The sequence below is a fragment of the Patella vulgata genome, chromosome 7, assembly GCF_932274485.2.
Source record: "Patella vulgata chromosome 7, xgPatVulg1.2, whole genome shotgun sequence".
NCBI lineage: Eukaryota > Metazoa > Mollusca > Gastropoda > Patellidae > Patella > Patella vulgata.
Genome location: NC_065885.2, coordinates 17,048,696 through 17,060,518, shown reverse-complemented (window position 1 = coordinate 17,060,518; position 11,823 = coordinate 17,048,696).

Below are 11,823 nucleotides of genomic sequence, written 5' to 3'. Positions count from 1 at the left end.
ACAAATATAGGTGCATATTTTTTTGACTTGACTGTACTAATAATATTTCATATGTGACCTTTAAATTACAAAGCTGACAGCCATAGAACATAAAGGGCGATATTAAATCTTAAATGCCCAAACATTAAGAAATTAAGCATCTTTACAGTAGAAATTGAATATTGGTACTTATGTTATAGTTTTTAGTATATACGAATTAACGGTATTGCACTATGTATCAATATCCTATTGAAGAATTGCAGGTTGAACAGGTAAATATATAGTATATCTATACCAGTAAACAAATAGTAATGTATCTATTTATTAAGAGTTTTTCCGACTTGTATGTTTTTGTACGGGTATTAATTTGGAGCCGTTCTGAATGTTCACTAAAACGGAACGAAAGGCTAAACATATAATTGTCAAACTGTACAAAAGTTACGCGAATTTTTTAGTCAATTTATTTATTCAAGATGTCTAGTTGAAATAATTGCCATTAATCTGAAAAGAGGCGTCAATGTAGGGTTTTAAATTCCTCGTTTCAAAATTGACTACATGTTATTACTTCAGTGTGGGAAATCTCGAGCGATGTTTTAATATCGATGCTATAATTGTATTTAACTATTTACATCCCAATTTGATCATTATAATATTTGATTTCTACTTTTGATTGATTTCTTATTTGTTATTGTTTAAAATTGCAACTATAAAATTTATAATTGAATAAGTGCAAGCAATTGAGATAAAGTGTTTCCCAACTATTTAAAGTTTATTTTCAAAGATAATTGCGTTATTTTTATTCATTTTAAACTTTATTGTTAAAAACTAAAAATGATAAAAGTTTAGATATACATTAATTTACATATTTAAAAAAATCATATATTCTCTTCCAGTTTTCTGAAGGAAGATACCGACGAAAGTTCTTTGTGGGGCTTCCAATTAAGAAAATCATCTTAGATAAACAACAATTACAAGTAATTAGTTTGACGATGATCTTAATTACCGCGATCAGCGGAGAGCCGAAATTAATCACAGTATCTACTTATGAAAACAAATTGGGTTTCTTCCCTCCGTAATTAATTTGGAGGAAAAAATATGGATTAATGAAAGAGAAATGATTTTAATAAATGTATATTTTAGCATGTCTATTTGCTTCATTAAAAATGTACAGTACTAGTGAAAGAAAAAACATGACAAAAAGTATATTGAGTAATATGTAGTCGAGACAAATTCATTATCCTTATAATTTGTCTGTCATTTCTAAAACTCTTTATGAACCTCGTCAAAATTAAAAAAATGTGTGAAACCGACCAGAAATTGAACAACCACAAAACTGATAAAAATCTGCGATAAAATGGAGGTCTAATTATACATAATACTACTACATCGCGCTCAATATTATCACGGTTTCTATACATGTAAAATATCTTTGTTCAAATTCGTTACATGTACCGTTTTTATGTAGGGAAATCATCATTTTAATCTTATCGTTTTTAATATAAATTTGTCGACCACACACATCTATGAAGGTAATGTTGTCAATGAGACATACCGCTTACAATTAAAAAGTATTCGATATAATACTTTTTTAATACAATAAAAACAATTCCAAGACATATCATTAATTGAGATAGTGCTATATGTGCTATTGCAATTTCTAAAGAATAAATAACATTAAATCCATATATTATAATCAAGCTAGTCCATATAAAGATTATCTTCGATTATATGCAATTTTAATGTAGTATAATATGGATATTTCGTCTGTACAATTCGATTACCAATAAACGTATTAAAACAATATTCTGTGAATAAGCATGAATTCAAATCTTTTGCTTGAAGAATATTTATCCTTTTACTTTCATTTACTATAGAAGAATGGACATATTGTAAATTGTTACAATGACATTAGTAATTGAATCTGAAATACACAAAACACAATTCTATGGAATACATGTAAAATTAATGTTTGTCACTGAGCAACATTTCGACTATAGAATTCTCTACTTTTTAAATTATATTTCGGCTTTATAAAGCAATGATATAACGTCACCCAAACAGTAATTCCTCAGAATGGTTTCCCTGAATGTATAGTAATATAGTCGACTTTGAAGTCTGCGACGCATCGTTAATATTCTTTCTATAAAAGAGAGAGAAATGGGGTTTAAGGTCCACTCGACACAAACTAAGTCATTTCGGGACTAACATATGGTTTAATTTTATTTCAATAATTCGCTTGTGCGTAGGGGTCTTTAGCAGTGGGAAAAAATCGGAGGACCCGGATAAAACCCACGAGGTTGGACAGGTAACCCTACTCCTTGTCACGTACAACCAGGGATTCGAAACCCCGCCTGTTGACTCAATGACAGGCCTTATGATACAGCACACACGTGCTAACCATTCGGCCATCCAACCCACCTTTCTATAAAAGAAATGTCTCTTTATATGTTTTGTATTAGGATTTTTTCCATTTATATCTTTATCATAATTTATATCGACATTTAAACATATGATTAAAAATATTAGGCTAACATATGGGATTTTTGTATGCAAGATACCCAAACCATTAATGTGTTTTTTCTTATTCAAGATACCAAATATAATAACTGGAACACGTGTGCCGTTCACCTTTGAAGAAAAATTCTTAAGATATACGCAAAATAATAACGAATATTTAGGATCGACTTGTACTATATTATATTTTAATTTTCTCTGTATTAGTAATATGTATCATTATATAAAAATTAAAAAAGGAAAATGCATGGCTATATATATTAAATTTTATATGGGTTGTAGTGAACTAAAAAAAAAATCAAAATTCAATGGAACATCATTCATAAATGCTTCTAATTTTATTAAGAGAATAACATTTGTTGGTTCAGTTATGGTTTCGACATTTTTTATAAAATCTACCTATTTACAGTTTAAACATGTATCCATCGGGATCATTTCACGGCCATGGCTTCATCATTAACTAATGATAGAATCTGAATGGTTTCCCCCTTTCGGTAATTGCTTTGATGATGTCCTCAATCCCAATGAAAACAGAATTCGGATATCAAAGGTGAAGAAAAGTGTTGTTTTCATAAGAAAATGACCAAGATAGATCTTAATTGATTTCAAATTAATGGCCAATTTAACCGCCATTGGTTTGGTTTCATATGTTACCTGTTCAGTCGTAAATGTTGTTACTGCGCTATTGGTTTAGTTTCATATATGTAACCGATTCAGTCGTAAATGGTGTTATTGCAGAAGTTTGTAGTTTTATTGGTCTCATGATAAATTTATTTAAGAAACTGACCCGTGGTCATGCATCATATATCTATGACGTCAGTATGACTTGAAGTTGGTTTTAAAGTAGCTAAGTCTCTAACTCAATATCATCCAAAATCTTCGACATTGAAAACACGAATTTTTTGTCAATTTAAATCAACATTGATGTGATTTTACGGGGAAAAGATGGGCTTCTGATATCCAATAATTAAGACAAAGTAAAATTTTTACCGTTGGTAATCGTGTACCGTGGTGCATTTCAGTGCCTTTTTCACATTGATGTTGTGATCTTACGGGGAAAAGATGGGCTTCTGATATCCAATAATTAAGACAAAATAAATTTTTTACCGTTGGTAATCGTATACCATGGTGCATTTCAGTGCCATTTTTCACAAGGGACTCGTAGAAAGAGGCTATATATATTCCACAAGTCATGTCAAACGGTGACGCCATATTCTTATCTGGAGAGCATGCGCAATAAATACTATCGATTGAGACTTCTGGCGTATTTCGCCGAACATAACTGGTTAGAAATTACAGTAAAAACAGAAACGATTGAATGTAAATCAGTTTATATACATTCACATTACATTATTATATGCGTTGCGACCCATTTGTGTCAATTTCTAGATCCAAAATATTAGCGATTTAGCCCCTTTAAACAGTACCACTCTCTCCATTTGCCAGTATCTACATAATTTTTCAAGCATATTTACTGGCGTTTTCAGCAGTGACATTTTAATTTCTTTATATTTCAGAAGTCTCTTTCCAATCCCTTATACGAAATCAAACTGAATGGCAATTTATAAACTTTGAATTGAATTTTCTCTCCTTTCTGCAAAAATAATACTACAGAAATGAAATAAAATGGGGTTTAACGCCATACTGTTCTGCTCCGACTGGGCTAATGAAGACGGGCATACGCTATACGGTGTGCTATGAGGGAAATTTTGCTCTGGCAGCGGCGCTACGGCCTGCCCTTATATCGAATTCCAATGACAATGTGTACACGGGAAATCGGTTTTTCGTCTCATCTGAACGACTAGACAGCTGTCCTTGTCAGGCCCTGCTTCCTGCACCATTGATAAGGTGGAACCACGCTGGAAAATCCTGCTGAACTTTCTCGGCTGAATGCTACAGATCACAGATTATGATATTGTGTTGATAATAAGTCGATTACGCGTTGGTGAAAACGACACCATATGAAATGTTGAACAAACATACATGATCTGATTTAATACTGAAAATATGAAATTATTTCTTATGATAACTGTTAAAATAACAGAATCATAATCCGAAAGCACAAGGCACAATTTGTAAATCGTAACCGTCTTCATTAGCCGGATTGGTGGAGAAAGGTAGGACTTTAAACCCCATTTCATTTCATGCACATTATTGTATATTATAAAGAAGCAATAAGGTGTTTAAGTAGATTGTGAAAATATTGAATGTATAAAATGATAATATTTGTAAGCGGATTAGAAAGGTAAAGAATTAGGAACTAATTATGAACACGTGCGGCTAATCAAGATATATAATCTGTTAAACCAAGTTAGTGCGGGTATTAAACGGAATAGCCACACCTGCAACGTGCAATAAATCTGTGACACAAATCGAGATTTGAGGTGTTTTAATCCGTTTTAAGATTTAGATTTACCAACATTGAATCGTTAATTGACTTACTTCTTTAATATGATAATTTCACACATAGCGATCTTTAGGAAATTTATTAAACATTGCCAGTCCGTTTTGTGCGTTATTTTCAAAAGTTTTTAGTATTTTGTGCATGTTTTATGTTATTGATGTAAAGCGACTGTAGTTCACAATTAGATCTATGGATACACATTGCTATTCTTTCGTACGTGAGTAAATTCTAATGTATATATAGTCTTTGAAGCAAACGTAAATCGCATTTTGTATACAGAACATATTGTATAAAAACTTACTATTTTTCCAATATTTCCTCTGAATGAATAAGAAAATAGTATACTCACATTTCCACTGATTTCTACTGGATTGAGTCCAGGTAGGTTGTTCAAAATTTCCAAAAATGTCCCCCTTTCCATCGTAAGTGTTATATTACTAACGAAGATACCACAGGACACATTTAAAAAATCGTAGAAACAATCTTTTTCTTGACGTTAACTTATCGTGTACAGATAAGGAACAACTTATTCCTCTTCCGTCGAGGAAAATATTTCAATTCCGCATGGCCAACGCATTACTGAAGCATTTCATATGTAATTACATCTCGTTGCCATTCCGCCCCTCTAGAAGCACTATAAACTGATAAGCTTTACAAAAACCTTCTGGTGATGAGTTAGTATATTCTCCCGTTTAATGTATTTAAAGCTATAAGCAACTTTTTACAAGTTAACGAAGCGCTAATTCCAATCAGAGAACCGTACACACTAAAAACTCAAAAAAAACCCAAAACACCACACTTCAATTCAAATGTTTTGCCATAAAAAAAAAGAAAATATTTCCATTTAGCCGATCGTAAGCCATTGATCCATTCAGCAAAATTGTTACAAAAATTAAAACGACCCCAACAGACTAGAAACTAAGTTAGCCAGACCGGAAGTTCTGTTCGAACGTGTGCTATCTACAGTTAAAAGTCCAGGTACAGTAGTTGTCACTAACTAAATATTAGAGATGTGACTTATCTTTCATAGTTCAATAAAATCGACGACCAATACCATACATAATAACCATGAAAAGTGAACTCGGGGTTAATATGAACTATTTTACATGTCAATTTTATACTTACTGTTCAATTTATGGCGGCATTTCTCAGTTTATTGGCGCCTACTTTAATTCCCTTATACTTATTTATACAATTCTAATACAAGCGGGGATTATATTATGACTTATGTGCGATATTATATTTATATATTGATGTAATTATGAAAGAGGCGACACATTCTTGGCAATTTAAGATCTTGATTCACTGTGCAGCCGTAGTAACTATTATTGAATCATTTACTAGTAGGTATTTATTTCTAGGTTACAAGGTGATCAGAAATACTTTCTGCTGAACAGATTCCTCGAGTAGTTGGTCACTGCCACGAAACGCGACTCCCGTCGTACCGATACCAGCAAGAGGTAAATTATCCAGGTATTTGTCACCAGTTATGAATCAGTGCGATATAATTCTTCTTGTCTGCGATATCACCCAAAGATGTGCCAGAAAAAAAAATTAAATAAAACATGTAAACTAATTATACAACGCTTGTTCAAATTAGATGGTAAACAATATTTGAACCCATTGGTTAAATATAACCCCTTTGATTTCCAGTTTAAAAGTGGTACAAATATTTTAGGAGTTTACGAAAAACTCGTGAAATATACCTTACTCACAGTAGACCAGCGCTATGAATGTTGACAGTTAGGCGAGACTAGGTAAGTCGGGCATGGAATTTAAATACTTAGGTGAGATTAGGTAGACCAGGGCTTGGAATTTTACTACTTAGGTGAGGCTAGGTAGGCCATTGCTGGGAATTTTGATACTTAGGTGAGACTAGGTAGACCAGAGCTTGGATTTTGGATACGTAGACGAGACTACAGTTAGTGGTATTTTTATACTTAGGTGGGACTAGGTAGGCCAGTGCTTGGAGTTTTGATAATTAGATGAGAATAAGTAGGTCTTGGATTTGTGACTAAAATCTTATATTTATTTTCTTGGCGAGAATGGAAATTCCTGTTATAATCACTCTCGATATTAAATAGATTAGAACATTTCAGCCATATTTTGATTTAAGCTAAAAATGGAGGAGCGAGACTTAGCTTGGAACAACCAGTACGGTGGTTGAAATTATTGCACACGTCTTGTGAAACCTTCAAAGGCTAATATCTTCACTCGCAATAGAGTAATTTCAATGCAATTTTCAAATTATTCATATTACATCGTCTACTTTCGAACCATTAAAGCAAGAATGGCTAGCTCTTTATCTAAATCTTACATAATGTATAGTTTCTTGCTTCACTTCTTTCTCGGCCAAACTCTCATCTGATGTCAAGTATATGATAACTCTCAAACTGGTCATTTCCGTAACTGCCTTGATAGAAAACAAAATAACATCTGGAAAAATTCAACAAATTGGACAGATTGTGTCAGTAGCAATTAGAAATTGAACTGGAAATACAAAACACACAATATCTTGGAATGACCAGTAATTGCATTCCATCTTTTATATCCTGTGTATGACACAACCATGTGATGACAGACTTAATGTGCAAACTCTCGGGAAGCATACGCCAAAGGTTCGGGTTCTTCCTTAAGCCCTTTTTCGGTGTGGAGAATCCCAATTAGGTATCACCAAATAACACAAATATGTACCATATAAGAGTCTCATATTGCAAGGCGCACAATGTGCTTATTCTTTCCGGAACACTTGATAACACTTTCCTATTGCAACCTTTCAGACATTTGACAATTTGAATTATTATTTTGCTTGGTACTATTATATATTCGATTACCAGGGACACTATATCACAAAATACTAAATATTCAAATAATTTAGCCACTAGGCACGTCAAGTGGTAGGATTATGAGGAGGTATTTGCTCTCTTTATGCTCTCTTTATTTCTCCGTGAATAAGGCACTCGCCAGAAAATCCCGGGTTCGATTCCAGTGTTGACCGAGAAAGTTTCTCTTGATTTCTTTTTCAGTGTCAGATATCCTGAATGCAAGTAAAAGAGCCACTGACAACCGGAATTCGAAATAAGAGTAAACCGAATCGCCGCTGCCCGGGCCAAAGTTTCCCCATAGCATACTGCATGGTGTATGCCCGTCTCCATTATCTCGGTCGCTGCAGAAAGGTTGAGCGTCTAACCCTAGTTTATTCATTCATTTCATTTCTCTCTTTATTTACACTTGCCAGTGACGGATTTTTATCCATGCTACTGTACCATTTTGTACAAATTGTTCGCGAGATTTTGTTTGTTTTTTGTTTTGTTTAAGTGACTTTACCGATATTGTCTTTTAAGAAGTAACTAGTACTAAAAAAAATTCGTATGCCTGTGTTACGTAGAGAGAAATGTTAGCTTCAATATCATTAAAGTTCCTCCAGTCTCGGTCTAGACGAGTTTATAGCCGTAGTCTAAAACCGGAAGTCGATTAGAAGAACTTACATGAATCGTAATTGAAGGATATAAATACGATAAACAGAGTAATATTTTAGAATAACAATAATTCATTTATTCAGCGCCTGAATTCTATTTATTTTGGTAGTTAACTTTATTTAATTAATGTTTTGTTGACAACGGTAATGATTCCGTCCAAATCGGCATATGTTTGGATTTAAAGAATTTTGGAAATATAAACATTGTGAAACGTAATACGCAATAGTCGCATTGATAGACCCATTATTTTAATTTGTCCAGATAAACACGAATAATATCCTGTAAAGTGAAAAAGTTATGATATTAAAAATAAAACTAATGTGCAACTGATAATAAACATAAAGGCATATTTTGGACCTTTTGATAAGCAACGTCAGCAACATCAAATATTTGTTATAGCCCTTCTTACCAAGGGGTTTGTGTGGCGTGCTCGTGAGATCATCGGGTTTGTCATTGAGTCAAATGGCGTAGTTTCCATTCCTCGCTTGTACGCGACAAGGAGTGGGGTCGCCTGTCTAACCTCGTGGGGTTTTTCCCGGATCCTCCGGTTTCCTCCCACAGCTAAAGACCCTGCGCGCAAATGAATTATTGAAGTAAAATTGAACCATATGTTAATCCCGAAATGACCTAGATTGTGTCGAGTGGACGTTCTCTCTATTACTGACCATAATTGAATTCAAACGCAATATTCTAATCTGTAGAAAAACATCCAACTGGATACAAAATTGATATCTCAATTGTCAGGTATCCCAACAATCCGTCCTTCCACGACAAAAGATAAAGAAAAATTCAAGTTTATTCTAGATCATAAGGGTGTTCGTTAGTCGATAGTCAGTATTGAACGTAAGGAAGTGGTGAAATTGCAATCGCGCAGCACGGATCGAATTCCGTTGCGGCCCTTTCAGTATTTATAACTGAGATGGTGTCAGGGAATTTCATCCGTGATTATCGGTGGCATTAAAATGGGGCATGCCTAGTAACCCTTCTTAGAATTAAATGGACTCAAATCCGGGTACCCCTAACACATAGCGTATATTGTGAATCCAAATATATATAAGTGACTGGTGTTGTGTGTGAGACAGGGCATTCTCTCTCTTTTTAGAAGACCCGGCATTAAATTCCTGAGAAGTTCGCATAACTAACAACTGCATTTACGAATTCTTCGCCAGCTTTTGGAATATTGTTTGGACACCACATTCGCCAACCTGCTCTATCACTTCTAGTAGCAGACGACTTAATCAAGGGGGATAATGCAGTTGATAACTAAACTGGTGTGGTTATTTATTCAGGTAGTAACTATAGTAGTATCAGACGGTAGAAGATAAATATGTTGTCCTTCTCGTTTAACGTGTTTATTTACCAGTCTACTTCACACCTTTATCATTCCATGACGGATTAATCGCTTCTTTGAAGTGATGTATGTTTGCTCGTACACTTGAGATAGCTCTCCAATTTTCAATTTCTACACTTATATAATTAGGGAATATTATGTATGACAAAACATTCTGGTATGGGTGTGAATGTGTGTACTTTCAGCCTGGTGGTACTGCGAAGGAATCATGGAAACGTTAAGTTTTTTCGGATGGGAAGTGGTAGGAGGCCTAGCCTTAAGCACATATTTATATTTGCCCGGTTGCCTACGGCAATTGACATATGTGAAGTGACCTGTTCTGACCATCCCATGTGATTTTGATCAATTCAGAATACTCATTCCTACGCGTTCTCATCATTTCAGTAAAAAATAAATTTCAATCAAATTATTTAAAGGCGATTAAATTTTTCCAAGCTACTTTTAATAAGCATTTATGCATATTTCACAATAATAGACAATTGTAAACACTTCCCTCAACAAAACAAACATACGCATTTTGATTTTTTATTCCTTAGTGTCACAAATGGTAAAAGTGCCAAGCCAAGACAATTGTATACAAATCAATAATTAGGTCAGAAATGAATTGGAGTCCTATCTTTCTGCATTAATTAGGCCAGTGCCACATGCATAGATTTATTATTTTCTAGAGCAGGATATATATTTTCATATTCCCTTTTAGTGCGCGTCCTAAATATAGACACCTTATATCGATATTGATGGGAAAGAGAGAACCAAAGTGACATTAAATGTTTTTTCTGATAGGTAAAATATTAAGGTAATGGGGATTTGGTCCAATTGTAAATAATGTTTCCATTTATCGACTTAATCTAATATATATTTAGTGTTTAGAGGGAACCACCAGTTCTGCAATGCTAGGTTTATCAATGCAATGTTTCTTTGATTCGTACAAATTGTTATCTGTGACTGAAAAGAATTAAATTTAAATTTAAATCCTCATGAATCAAGGGTATCTAAACCTTTAAAATAATGAACGAAATGAAAACATTGTTGACAATGTCAACTTAGTTAAATCTTAGTTTCGTCATCGCCAACATTAAACTTGATTATAGTCATCGTGTGAAAGTCAACATGTTAAATACGTGGTGGAATACAAGCCATACAGATTAGCTGGCTAATTGATCAAGACTTTAATACAATTTAAAGTATCTATTGGAAGAGCTCGACTACGCGTGATCTTCACGCTCTGAAGAGCAGACAAGTGGGTTTTCCATGGGTCTAAATGGCGGGAATTCAACCTCTTATGTTTGGCGGTAAACGAGACAGAAACAAGAGGAGAACAATTGAAGGTTTTATAACAAGCTGGTTGGATACAACTTGAAATACCTGTAGTACTTCAGTAATTGTTCCCCTTTGTTTACAGCGCCCTCTTGACCCCAGAATAAACACGTGCTTTTCACCTTGCTAGACTAACGGGAGCCATACGTACTTCACATCGTCTTAAGACAAGCAGTGGATGGTTTTTATAGAGCAGCAACAAGTCCTAATCCCTCGTGTGAATGAAAGACATAGTTCTCTTTTTTCAAGTCACATCAAGTAAAGATTTGGCAGATCAAATAGTATCCTTCAACTGAGACCCATGCAGTTCATTCAAGACGTTAAATGTATACATGCACGTCGAGTAGGCCCCAAGCTTACAGTTGTTACATTCCACCCATAACAATTTAGTTCACGTGAAGAGATGATTTCAATGTTGAACGATGTTAACAAAGTTATTAAAAAAACGTACCTCCTTTTACTTACAAATATACTGTGTCAGAGAGTAGGCCTAATTGCCCGCTTTATGAAATTGTCAGCGTTTTTGGTTTTTTTTTACTTTATTTAAATACACTTGACGGGAACAGCCTTCCGAGTCTAACATGCGGTAAATGCTTCATTGTGCAATGTCAGGGGGAAGACTTTTGCCAAGAGAGCGCCTTGTTGTCAACACTTCTTCACTAACTGTCAAGATTTCTTTTACGTGAAAGTCCACGTGAGCACCGGTGGTCGTGTTTTTTTCGCTTCCGAATCCCCGGTTGTACGTGACAAGGAGTAGGGTCGCCTGTACAACCTCGTGG